This window comes from Oncorhynchus clarkii, chromosome 28, assembly GCF_045791955.1.
Source record: "Oncorhynchus clarkii lewisi isolate Uvic-CL-2024 chromosome 28, UVic_Ocla_1.0, whole genome shotgun sequence".
NCBI lineage: Eukaryota > Metazoa > Chordata > Actinopteri > Salmoniformes > Salmonidae > Oncorhynchus > Oncorhynchus clarkii.
Window position 1 is genome coordinate 1,880,915 of NC_092174.1, and position 13,878 is coordinate 1,894,792.

Sequence of the window (13,878 nt, forward strand, 5' to 3'; positions counted from 1 at the left end):
TTTGTCATTATGGGGTATTGTGTGTAGATTGATGAGGGGAAAAAACAATTTAATCCATTGTAGAATAAGGCTGTAATGTAACAAAATGTGGAAAAAGTCAAGGGGTCTGAATACTTTCCCGAATGCACTGTATATATGAATAGGGTTGACTACATTTCCAGGATTCGGACGATCTGATGAGAATCTGAATAAGATATGTAACTTGTTGTAGCTTGTCACTCTGATCTTAACCGTGTCTAGGCAAAAATGTACAAAACAAATAAGAATTTAGGGGAAACACTGCATTGAGGATGCAATATGTGGATAGAAATATAGATGCACTGGTCATATAATAGAACAGTATCACTGGTCATATCACGTTATTCATTTTAAACCTAAGATAAACCTATTTATTATAAATGAACAAACCTTTGATTAAACATTGAGATTGTGTTTAAAATAATTGCATTTATACATATGAATATACAGTACCAGTCAAAAGTTTGGACAAATCTACTCATTGAAGGGTTTTTCTTTATTTAAAAAATGTACTACATTGTAGAATAATAGTGAAGACATCAAAACTATGAAATAACACATATGGAATGGGGCCACATTGTCTCCTGACCCCTCCTGTCTCAGCCTCCAGTATTTATGCTGCAGTAGTTTATGTGTCGGGGGGCTAGGGTCAGTTTGTTATATCTGGAGTACTTCTCCTGTCCTATTCGGTGTCCTGTGTGAATCTAAGTGTGCGTTCTCTAATTCTCTCCTTCTCTCTTTCTCTCGGAGGACCTGAGCCCTAGGACCATGCCCCAGGACTACCTGACATGATGACTCCTTGCTGTCCCCAGTCCACCTGGCTGTGCTGCTGCTCCAGTTTCAACTGTTCTGCCTTATTATTATTCGACCATGCTGGTCATTTATGAACATTTGAACATCTTGGCCATGTTCTGTTATAATCTCCACCCGGCACAGCCAGAAGAGGACTGGCCATCCCACATATGCTCTCTCTAATTCTCTCTTTCTTTCTCTCTCTCGGAGGACCTGAGCCATAGGACCATGCCCCAGGAATACCTGACATGATGACTCCTTGCTGTCCCCAGTCCACCTGACTGTGCTGCTGCTCCAGTTTCAACTATTCTGCCTTATTATTATTCGACCATGCTGGTCATTTATGAACATTTGAACATCTTGACCATGTTTTGTTATAATCTCCACCCGGCACAGCCAGAAGAGGACTGGCCACCCCACATAGCCTGGTTCCTCTCTAGGTTTCTTCCTAGGTTTTGGCCTTTCTAGGGAGTTTTTCCTAGCCACCGTGCTTCTACACCTGCATTGCTTGCTGTTTGGGGTTTTAGACTGGGTTTATGTACAGCACTTTGAGATCAGCTGATGTACGAAGGGCTATATAAATAAATTTGATTTGATTTGATTTGGAATCATGTAGTAACCAAAAAACTGTTAAGCAAATCAAAATATATTTTATATGTGAGATTCTTCAAAGTAGCCACCCTTTGCTACTTTGAAGACAACTTTGCACACTCTTGGCATTCTCTCAACCAGCCTAATGGGGTAGTCACCTAGAATGCATTTAAAATGAACAGGTGTGCCTTGTGAAAAGTTAATTTGTGGAATTTCTTTCCTTCGTAATGCGTTTGAGCCAAACGGTTGTGTTGTGACAAGGTAGGGGTGGTATACAGAAGATAGCCCTGTTTGGTAAAAGACCAAGTCCATATTATGGCAAGAACAGCTCAAATAAGCAAAGAGAAACGACAGACCATCATTACTTTGACTGACCTTCATGTCTTAATCTGGAAAATGTCAAGAACTTTGAATGTTTCTTCAAGTGCAGTCGCAAAAAAAAACAAACGCAATGACGAAACTGGCTCTCATGAGGACCGCCACAGAAAAGGAAAACCCAGAGTTTAAAGAAAAATAAGTTCATTAGTTACCAGCCTCAGAAATTGCAACCCAAATAAATGCTTCAAAGAGTTCAAGTAACAACACATCTCAACATCAACTGTTAAGATGTCGCCGAAGAGGATGGCTGACGTTTTACGTGCTCCTAACCAACTGTGTTTTTTTGCGTTGTTTGTAACTTGTGTTTTTACTTATTTTGTACATAATGTTGCTGCTACCGTCTCTCATGACCGAAAATAACTTCTGGACATCAGAACAGCGTTTACTCCCCACGGACTGGAAGAAGCTTTTTCCTTTAACGAGTCCGCCGAGAAGGATAAACTGCCTTCCTGTGAACAGGAAAAGGGGGCGCAGGTTGGGCTGCCTTCTGAGAATTCGAAGGCGAGCGAGTAAACTCCCACTGCCATCCATTCTACTGGCTAACATGCATTCAAAAGAAAATAACATTTATGATCTATGATTACCCTACCAACGGGACATTAAAAACTGTAATATCTTGTGTTTCATGAGTTGTGGCTGAACGACGACACAGATAATTTAGAGCTGGTGGGATTTTCCATGCACCGGCAGAAAAGAGAAGAAGCTTCGTCTGGTAGGACAAGGGGTGGGGGTGTGTGTCTTTTTGTCAACAGCTGGTGCGCGATGTCTAGAAGAAGTCTTGAGGTACAGTACCTTATGATAAGCTGTAGACCACACTATCTACCAAGAGAGTTCTGATCTATATTATTCATAGCTTTCTATTTACCACCACAGACCGCACTAAACCAATTCTATAAGGCCATAAGCAAACAAGAAAATGCTCATCCAGAAGTGGTGCTCCTCATGGCCGGGGACTTTAATGTAGGCAAACTTAAATCAGTTTTACCTCATTTCTGCCAGCATGTCACATGTGCAACCAGAGGAAAAAATACTCAAGATTACCTTTACTCCACACACAGAGATGCATACAAAGCTCTCCCCCGCCCTCCATTTGGCAAATCTGACCATAATTCTATCCTCATGATTCCTGCTTACAAGTAAAAACTAAAGCAGGAAGTACCAGTGACTCGCTCAATACAAAAAGTATTTAGATGACGCAGATGCTACGCTTCAGGACTGTTTGGCTAGCAGAGACTGGAATGTGTTCCGAGATTCATAGGATGGCATTGATAAGTATACCATCTCAGTCATCGGCTTCATCAATAAGTGCATTGACTATGTCGTCCCCACAGACTCCGTACGTACATATCCCAACCAGAAGCCATGGATTACAGGCAACATCCGCATCGAGCCAAAGGCTAGAGCTGCCGCTTTCAAGGAGCGGGAGACTAATCTGGACGCTTATAAGAAATTGCGCTGTGCCTTCAGACGAACCATCAAACAAGCAAAGTGGCAATACAGGATTACATTTGAATCCTACTACACCGGCTCTGACGCACGTCGTATGTGGCAGGGCTTGAAAAACCTTACAGACTACAAAGGGAAACCCAGACGCGAGCTGCTCATTAACAGGAGCCAACTAGATGAGCTAAATGCTTTTTATGCTCGAGGCAAGCAACACTGAAGCATGCATGAGGGCACCAGCTGTTCTGGATGACTCTGTGATAACGCTCTCGGTAGCCGATGTGAGCAAGACCTTTAAACAGGTCAACATTCACAAATCCGCTGGGCCAGATGGATTTACCAGGACATGTACTCAAATCATGCGCGGACCAACTGGCAAGTGTCTTCACTGACCATTTCAATCTCTCCCTGACCGAGTCTGTAATACCTACATGTTTCAAGCAGACCACTGTAGTTCCTGTGCCCAAGAATGCAAAGGTAAGCTGCCTAAATGATTACCGCCCCGTAGCACTCATGTTGGTAGCCATGAAGTGCTTTGAAAGGCTGGTCGTGGCTCACATCATAAGCATCCTCCCGGATACCCTAGACCCACTCCAATTCCCATACCGCCCCAACAGATCCACAGATGACGCAATCTCAATCGCACTCCACACTGCCCTTTCTCACCTGGACAAAAGGAACACCAATGTGAGAATGCTTTTTATTGACTACAGCTCAGCGTTGAACACCGTAGTGCCCACGAAGCTCATCACAAAGCTAAGGACCCTGGGACTAAACACCACCCCCTGCAACTGGATCTTGGACTTCCTGACGGGCCGCCCCCAGGTGGTAAGAGTAGGCAACAACACGTCTGTCGTCTTGATCCTTAGCACTGGTGCCCCTCAGGGGTGTGAACTTAGTCCCCTCCTGTACTCCCTGTTCACCCACGACTGCGTGGCCAAACACGACTCCAACACCATCATCACCAGTGCTACCAGTGTTGTGTCGTCACCAAACATAATGATGGTGTTGGATCACCGACAACGATGAGACAGCCTATAGGGAGGAGGTCAGTGAACTGGCAGTGTGGTGCTGAGGGAGAGGAGCTGATTGTGGACTACAGGAAAAGGCGGGCCAAACAGGCCCCCCTTAACCTGTTGCGACGACCAAACCCGGATCCGGGATTCTATTTATAGACCTAAGCTCATTACCATAACGCAACGTTAACTATTCATGAAAATCGCAAATGAAATGAAATAAATATGCTATCTCTCAAGCTTAGCCTTTTGTTAACAACACTGTCATCTCAGATTTTCAAAATATGCTTTTCAACCATAGGAAAACAATAATTTGTGTAACAGTAGCTAGCTAGCGTAGCATTTAGCGTTAGCATTAGCGTTAGCATTTAGCAGGCAACTATCACAAAAACAAGTAAAGCCTTCAAATAAAATTACTTACCTTTGAAGAACTTCTGATGTTTTCAATGAGGAGACTCTCAGTTAGATAGCAGATGCTCAGTTTTTCCAAAAAGATTCTTTATGTATTAGAAATAGCTCCGTTTTGTACATCACATTTGCCCCCCCCAAAAAAAAACGAAAATTCAACCCTCAAAACGCGAACTTTTTTCCAAATTAACTCCATAATATCGACTGAAACATGGCAAACGTGGTTTAGAATCAATCCTCAAGGTGTTTTTCCACATATCTCTTCGATGATATATCCTTCGTGGAAGCCTGGTTTCTCCTTGCTCTCAAATGGAAAAATAATTGCACTTGGCTTTGCGCTCCAATTTCGACGCAGGGACACCAGGCGGACACTTGGAAAATGTAGTCTCTTATGGTCAATCTTCCAATGATATGCCTACAAATACGTCACAATGCTGCAAACACCTTGGGGAAACGACAGAAAGTGTAGGCTCATTCCTTGCGCAATCACAGCCATATAAGGAGACATTGGAAAACAGAGCTTCAGAGATTCTGCTCATTTCCTGGTTGACGTATCATCTTGGTTTCGCCTGTAGAATGAGTTCTGGGGCACTTACAGACAATATCTTTGCAGATTCTGAAACTTCAGAGTGTTTTCTTTCCAAACGGTCAATAATATGCACAGTATAATTTGGAAAAAAGTTCGCGTTTTGAGGGCTGAATTTTCGTTTTGTGATGTGATGTAAATGTGATGTACAAAACGGAGCTATTTCTAATACACAAAGAATCTTTTTGGAAATACTGAGCATCTGCTATCTAACTGAGAGTCTCCTCATTGAAAACATCAGAAGTTCTTCAAAGGTAAGTTATTTTATTTGAAGGCTTTACTTGTTTTTGTGATAGTTGCCTGCTAAATGCTAACGCTAATGCTAACGCTAGCTAGCTACTGTTACACAAATGATTGTTTTCCTATGGTTGAAAAGCATATTTTGAAATCTGAGATGACAGTGTTGTTAACAAAAGGCTAAGCTTGAGAGATAGCATATTTATTTCATTTGCGATTTTCATGAATAGTTAACGTTGCGTTATGGTAATGAGCTTAGGTCTATAAATAGAATCCCGGATCCGGGTTTGGTCGTCGCAACAGGTTAACCCACTGTTCCTAGGCCATCATTGAAAATAAGAATTTCTTCTTAACTGACTTGACTAGTTAAATAAAGGTAAATGTGTCGTGATATCGGCTTGAGGGGGGATATACATGGCTGTGACAATAACCAAGGATAATTCTCTTGGGAGATAATACGGTCGGCAATTCTTGGTCAGGTGAACAAATGGACTTGAGTTCCTGTATGTTCTTACAATTACACCATGAGTCGTTAATCATGAAACATACACTCCCACCCTTCTTCTTCCCGGAGAAATGTTTATTCCTGTCTGTGCGACGTACAAAGAATCCAGGTAGCATGTCCCGAGAGAGCCATGTTTCCATGAAACAGAGTATGTTACAATCCCTAATGTCTCTCTGGAAAGCAACCCGTGCCCTAATTTCGTCTACCTTGTTGTCTAGAGACTGGACATTAGCGAGTAATTTACTCTGAAGTGGTGGGTGGTGTGCGCGCCTCCGAAGTCTGACCAGAAGACCGCTCTGTCTACCTCTTCTCTGGCGGTGTTGTTTTGAGTCAGCCTCAGGAATCATCTCAAATGCCCTGGGAAGTTCGGACAAAGGATCCGCTTCGGGAAAGTCATATTCCTGGTCGTAGTGCTGGTAAGTTGACGCCGCTCTGATATCTAATAGTTCTTCTGGCTGTATGTAATAACGCTTAAGATTTTCTGGGCCAACAATGTAAGAAATAATACATAAATAAACAAAATACTGCTTAGTTTCCTAAGGACTAGAAGCGAGGCAGTTCTCTTTGTCTGTGGCATTTTCCCTGTCTGGTACAGGCACCCCACCACACACTCTCGCTTCCGCTTGCCTCCAGCACACAGCCACTATTGGGGCGAGTGACTCTGAACTTACAATGGCTAGCCCCAAGTCGTTATATATATTTTTTTGTGCATTTAGCTATTTTACTATTCGCCTCATGACTCCTGCATGCTTTGCTGACTGAACTTTCTTGTTTACCCAACCGTGGGACAGACTATGTTTTTCCCACACTCGGGACTCTGACTCTCTTTTGGTTAGACAGACTTTTGTTCACCCGTCCTATTCTAACGACCTCTTGCCAGCTTTGTATTCATGTTACCTGATGAAATTGCTGTACAATATGATCTTGTTGCCATCGAATGCACATTAAAATGTCATAAAATAACACTGTAGAGCTCTCCCTGTCCAATGCCGTGCCTTGATTATATTACTGTTGATGATATCTGGAAATGTGCATGCACACCCTTGCCCATCTACTGTTGCTAGTCCCAATTCTGACTTGTGCACTGATATCTGCTTCACTGATTTCTGCTCTCATCCGTTAAAACTTCTTTAGCCTAGGCGTCCCGCTAGCGGGACAACTTCCGGTGAAGCTGGAGGGCGCGTAATTAAAATAAATAATCATAAAAAATATGGATATTACACATTTAGGTACATGTGTCTTATATCAGTTGAAAGCTTAAATTCTTGTTAATCTTACTGCACTGTCCGATTTACAGTAGGTATTACAGCGAAAGCATGCCATGCGATTGTTTGAGGACGGTGCCCTACGTCAAAATATTTTGCCATAAATTCACAAATAGCAATTTAAATATTCACTTACTTTTGCAAATCTTCCTCTAATTTGTCATCCAAAGGGTCCCAGCTTAAACATGTAGTGTTGTTTTGTTAGATAAAATCCTTCTTTATATCCCAAAAGGTCAGTTTAGTTGGCGCCATCGTTCTGAGTAATCCACTCGTTCAACATGCAAGGAAAGAAATCCGAAAATCTACCCCTAAACTTTGTTTTAACAAGTCAAAATATGTTTCTATTTACTCCTCAGGTACCCTAAAATGTAATCAAACTATAATATTTCTTATGGAAAGAAGTATGTTCAATAGGAAACAGGTGCGTCCTTTCTTCATCGCGCGCGCAAACACGAATTTCCAAGACTTTGTCCCTGTACTAAAACTGATATTTCTTATTAGTTTTGAAAGTTACAAGCCTGAAACCTTGAACAAAGACTGCTGACACCCTGTTTGACTCAGCCATGCCTCCTTGCCCGTCCAACATTTCCTCATCTCCCACCCCTTCTAATGCTACTAGCCCCAATGCTCCTCTTTTCCAGCTGCCCCTCTACAAAGTTTCTCCCTGCAGGCAGTCACTGAGTCCAAGGTGCTAAAGGAGCTCCTTAAACTTGACCCCCCCAAAAATATCTGGGTCAGATGGTTTAGACCCTTTCTTTTTTAAGGTTGCTGCCCCTATCATCACCAAGCCTGTCTCTCCTCTCGGGGGAGGATCCCATTGCTTGGGAGGCAGCCACGGTTCATCCTTTATTTAAAGGGGAGATCAAGATGATCCTAACTGTTATAGGCCTATTTCTATTTTGCCCTGTTTATCAATAGTGTTGGAAAGACCTAGTATTCTTCCTAGTATGCAATCTGGTTTCCGATCAGGTTATGGATGTGTCACAGCAACCTTAAAGGTCCTCAATGATGTCACCATTGCCCTTGATTCTAAGAAATGTTTTGCTGCTATTGTTATGGAGCTTTTGATACAGTATCAAATTTTATTATAAAGCCCTTCTTACATCAGCTGATATCTCAACGTGCTGTACAGAAACCCAGCCTAAAACCCCAAACAGCAAGCAATGCAGGTGTAGAACACGGTGGCGAGGAAAAACTCCATAGAAAGGCCAAAACCTAGGAAGAAACCGAGAGGGGAACCAGGCTATGTGTCCTCTTCTGGCTGTGCCGGGTGGAGATTATAACAGAACATGGCCAAGATGTTCAAATGTTCATAGATGACCAGAAGGGTCAAATAATAATAATCAAAGTGGTTGTTGAGGGTGCAACAGGTCAGCACCTCAGGAGTAAATGTCAGTTGGCTTTTCATAGCCGATCATTCAGAGTATCTCCTCCGAGAGAGAAAGAAAGAATTAGAGAGAGCATACTTAAATTCACACAGGACACCGGATAAGACAGGAGAAATACTCCAGATGTAACAGACTGACCCTAGCCCCCCGACACATAAACTACTGCAGCATAAATACTGGAGGCTGAGGCAGGAGGGGTCGGGAGACACTGTGGCTCCGTCCGACGATACCCCAGGACAGGGCCAAACAGGCAGGATATAACCCCACCCACAGCCCCCACACCAGTAGAGGGATATCTCCAACCACCAACTTAACATCCTGAGACAAGGCCGAGTATAGCCCACAAAGATCTCCCCCTCGGCACAACCCAAGGGGGGTGTGCCAACCCAGACAGGAAGATCACGTTAGTGACTCAACCCACTCAAGTGACGCACCCCTCCTAGGGACGGCATGGAAGAGCACCAGTAAACCAGTGACTCAGCCCCTGTAATAAGGTTAGAGGCAGATAATCTCAGTGGAGAGATGAGAAACGGCCAGGCAGAGACAGCAAGGGCGGTTCGTTGCTCCAGTGCCTTTCCATTCGCCTTCACACTCCTGTGCCAGACTACACTCAATCATGTGACCTACTGAAGAGATGAGTCTTTAATAAAGACTTAAAAGTTGAGACCGAGTCTGCGTCTAACATGGATAGGCAGACCATTCCATAAAAATTGAGCTCTATAGGAGAAAGCCCTGCCTCCAGCTGTTTGCTTATAAATTCTAGGGACAGTTAGGAGGCCTGCGTCTTGTGACCGTAGTGTACGTGTAGGTATGTACGGCAGGATTAAATCGGAAAATTGGGTAGGAGCAAGCCCATGTAATGCTTTGTAGGTTAGCAGTAAACCTTGAAATCAGCCCTTACCTTAACAGGAAGCCAGTGTGGAGAGGCTAGCACTGGAGTAATATGATAAAATGTTTTTGTTCTTGTAAAGATTCTAGCAACCGTGTTTAGCACTAACTGAAGTGTATTTATTGCTTTATCTGGGTAGCTGGAAAGTAGAGCATTGCAGTAGTCTAACCTAGAAGTGACACAAGCATGGATACATTTTTCGGCATAATTTTCGGACAGAAAGTTTCAGATTTTTGCATGGAAAAAAGCTGTCCTTGAAACATTCTTGATATGTTCGTCAAAAGAGAGATCAGGTTCCAGAGTAACGCCGAGGTCCTTCACAGTTTTATTTGAGACGACTGTACAACCAAGATTAATTGTCAGATTCAACAGAAGATCTATTTGTTTCTTGGGACCTAGAACAAGCATCTCTGTTTTGTCCGAGTTTAAAAGTAGAACATTTGCAGCCATTCACTTCCTTATGTCTGAAACACAGGCTTCCAGCAAGGGCAATTTTGGTGCTTCACCATGTTTTATTGAAATGTATAGCTGTGTGTCATCTGCATAGCAGTGCAAGTTAACATTATGTTTCCGAATGACATCACCAAGAGATAAAATATATAGTGAAAACAATAGTGGTCCTAAAACGGAACCTTGAGGAACACCGGAATTTGCAGTTGATTTGTCAGAGGACAAACCATCCACAGAGACAAACTGATATCTTTCCGACAGATAAGATCTAAACCAGGCCAGAACTTGTCCGTGTAGACCAATTTGAGTGTCCAATCTCTCCAACAGAATGTGGTGATGGATGGTATCAAAAGCAGCACTAAGGTCTAGGAGCACGAGGACAGATGCAGAGCCTCGGTCTGACGTCATTAAAATGTAATTTACCACCTTCACAAGTGCAGTCTCAGTGCTATGATGTGGTCTAAAACCAGACTGAAGCGTTTCGTATACATTGTTTTTCTTCGGGAAGGCTGTGAGTTGCTACACAACAGTTTTTTCTAAACATTTTTGAGAGGAATGGGAGATTCGATTTAGGCCGATAGTTTAAAAAAATATTTTCTGGGTCTAGGTTTGGCTTTTTCAAGAGAGACTTTATTACTGCCACTTTTAGTGACTTTGGTACACATCCTGTGAATAGAGAGCCGTTTATTATGTTCAACATAGGAGGGCCAAGCACAGGAAGCAGCTCTTTCAGTAGTTTAGTTGGAATAGGGTCCAGTATGCAGCTTGACGGTTTAGAGGCCATGATTATTTTCAGTAGACCATTCCATTCTTGTGGGCCGGCTAAGGAGTATTGGTGTCTCTGAGAGGTCTTTGGCCTGGTTTGCTAACTACTGTTCTTGAAGATTGCAGTGTATAAAGTCAGAACATCGGCTGTCTCAGCCACTTCCTGTCACCAAGGGTGTACCCCAAGGCTCGATCCTAGGCCACACGTTCGTCTCAATTTACATCAAGAACATAGCTCAGGCAGTAGGAAGCTCTCTCATTCATTTATATGCAGATGATACAGTCTTATACTCAGCTGGACCCTCCCCTGCACTATCTCACACCTGATTTAACTAACCTTGGGTTTGGTGATTATTAATTTAGTTAAATTGAAGTGTGTTAGTACTGGGCTAGAACACGATCAGTTTTAACAGGTGTGTTAGTACTGGGCTAGAACACGATCAGTTGTAACAGCTGTGTTAGTACTGGGCTTATTAGTGCTGGGCTAGAACTAGTTGATCAGTTGTAACAGGTGTGTTAGTACTGGGCTAGAACTAGTTGATCAGTTGTAACAGGTGTGTTAGTACTGGGCTAGAACACGATCAATTTAAACAGGTCTGATCGTACTGGGCTAGAACACGATCAGTTGTGACAGGTGTGTTACTACTGGGCTAGAACACGATCATTAGTACTGGGCTAGAACTAATTGATCAGTTGTAACAGGTGTGTTAGTACTGGGCTAGAACACGATCAGTTGTAACAGGTGTGTTAGTTCTGGGCTAGAACTAGCTGATCAGTTGAAACAGGTGTGTTAGTGCTGGGATAGAACTAGTTGATCAGTTGAAACAGGCGTGTTAGTACTGGGCTAGAACACGATCAGTTGCAACATATGTGTTAGTACTGGGCTAGAACTCGTTGATAAGTTGAAACAGGTGTGTTACTACTGGGCTAGAACACGATCAGTTGAAACAGGTGTTAGTACTGGGCTAGAACAGAATCAGTTGTAACTGGTGTGTTAGTACTGGGCTAGAACAAGATCAGTTGTAACAGGTGTGTTAGTACTGGGCTTGAACACGATCAGTTGAAACGGTGTGTTAGTACTGGGCTAGAACCACTTGATCAGTTGTAACTGGTGTGTTAGTACTGGGCTAGAACTAGTTGATCAGTTGAAACAGGTTTGTTAGTACTGGGCTAGAACACGATCAGTTGAAACAGGTGTGTTAGTGCTAGGCTAGAACACGATCAGTTAAAACAGGTGTGTTAGTACTGGGCTAGAACTAGTTTATCAGTTGAAACAGGTGTGTTAGTTCTGAGCTTGTTAGAACCAGTTGATCAGTTGAAACAGGTGTTTTAGTACTGGGCTTATTAGAACTAGTTGATCAGTTGAAACAGGTGTGTTAGTACTGGGCTAGAACACGATCAGTTGTAACAGGTGTGGTAGTACTGGGCTAGAACACGATCAGTTGTAACAGGTGTGTTAGTACTGGGCTAGGACACGATCAGTTATAATAGGTGTGTTAGTACTGGGCTAGAACATGATCAGTTGTAACAGGTGTGTTAATATTGGGCTAGAACTAGTTGATCAGTTGAAACAGGTGTGTTAGTGCTGGGCGAGAACTAGTTGATCAGTTGAAACAGGTGTGTTAGTACTGGGCTAGAACACGATCAGGTGTGTTAGTACTGGGCTTGTTAGAACTAGTTGATCAGTTGAAACAGGTGTGTTAGTACTGAGCTAGAACACGATCAGTGTTAACAGGTGTGTTAGTACTGGGCTTGTTAGAACTAGTTGATCAGTTGAAACAGGTGTGTTAGTACCTGGCTTATTAGAACTAGTTGATCAGTTTAAACAGGTGTGTTCGTACTGGGCTAGAACACGATCAGTTGAAACGTGTGTTAATACTGGGCTAGAACACAATCCGTTGTAACAGGTGTGTTAGTACTTGGCTAGAACACGATCAGTTGAAACAGGTGTGTTACTACTGGGCTAGAACACGATCAATTGTAACAGGTGTGTTAGTACTGGGATAGAACTCGTTGATCAGTTGAAACATGTGTGTTAGTACTGGGCTAGAACACGATCAGTTGTAATTGGTGTTTTATTACTGGGCTAGAACACGATCAGTTGAAACAGGTGTGTTAGTGCTAGGCTAGAACACGATCAGTTAAAACAGGTGTGTTAGTACTGGGCTAGAACTAGTTTATCAGTTGAAACAGGTGTGTTAGTTCTGAGCTTGTTAGAACCAGTTGATCAATTGAAACGTGTGTTAGTACTGGGCTAGAACACGATCAGTTGTAATTGGTGTTTTATTACTGGGCTAGAACACGATCAGTTGAAACAGGTGTGTTAGTACTGGGCTAGAACACGATCAGTTGTAACTGGTGTGTTAGTACCTGGGCTAGAACACGATCAGTTGTAACAGGTGTGTTAGTACTGGGCTAGAACACGATCAGTAAAACAGGTGTGTTACTACTGGGCTAGAACACGATAAGTTGAAACAGGTGTGTTAGTCCTGGGCTAGAACACGATCAGTTGTAACTGGTGCGTTATTACTGGGCTAGAACACGATCAGCTGTGTTAGTACTGGGCTTGAACACGATGAGTTGAAACAGGTGTGTTAGTACTGGGCTAGAACTAGTTGATCAGTTGTAACTGGTGTGTTCGTACTGGGCTAGAACCAGTTGATCAGTTGTAACAGGTGTGTTCGTACTGGGCTAGAACACGATCAGTTGTAACTGGTGTGTTATTACTGGGCTAGAACACGATCAGTTGTAACAGGTGTGTTAGTACTGGGCTAGAACATGATCAGTTGTAACAAGTGTGTTAGTACTGGGCTAGAACTAGTTGATCAGTTGAAACATGTGTGTTCGTACTGGGCTTGTTAGTGCTGGGCTAGAACATGATCAGTTGAAACAGGTGTGTTAGTACTGGGCTAGAACACGATCAGTTGAAACAGGTGTGTTAGTACTGGGCTTGTTAGGACTGGGCTAGAACCAGTTGAACAGTTGAAACAAGTGTTTTAGTCCTGGGCTTGAATGTGCACCTCCTGAATTGGTTCCCCTGGTAATTGATAGAGTAACAGTGGGGGCTACCGTAGCAACACTTCCTGACTGTAGGTAGCTAGAACTGTACACAGTGGTTACGTACCAAATGGCACCCTATTTGCTTGT

At 43.0% G+C, this 13,878-nt stretch overlaps 1 protein-coding gene across 1 annotated transcript in view; it reads left to right on the top strand.

The window, feature by feature from the left end:
- The window catches only part of LOC139386870 (potassium voltage-gated channel, KQT-like subfamily, member 3), a 133,487-nt gene that overhangs the window by 79,441 nt on the left and 40,168 nt on the right, over positions 1-13,878 (top strand). The gene's annotated exons all lie outside the window — the stretch shown is intronic.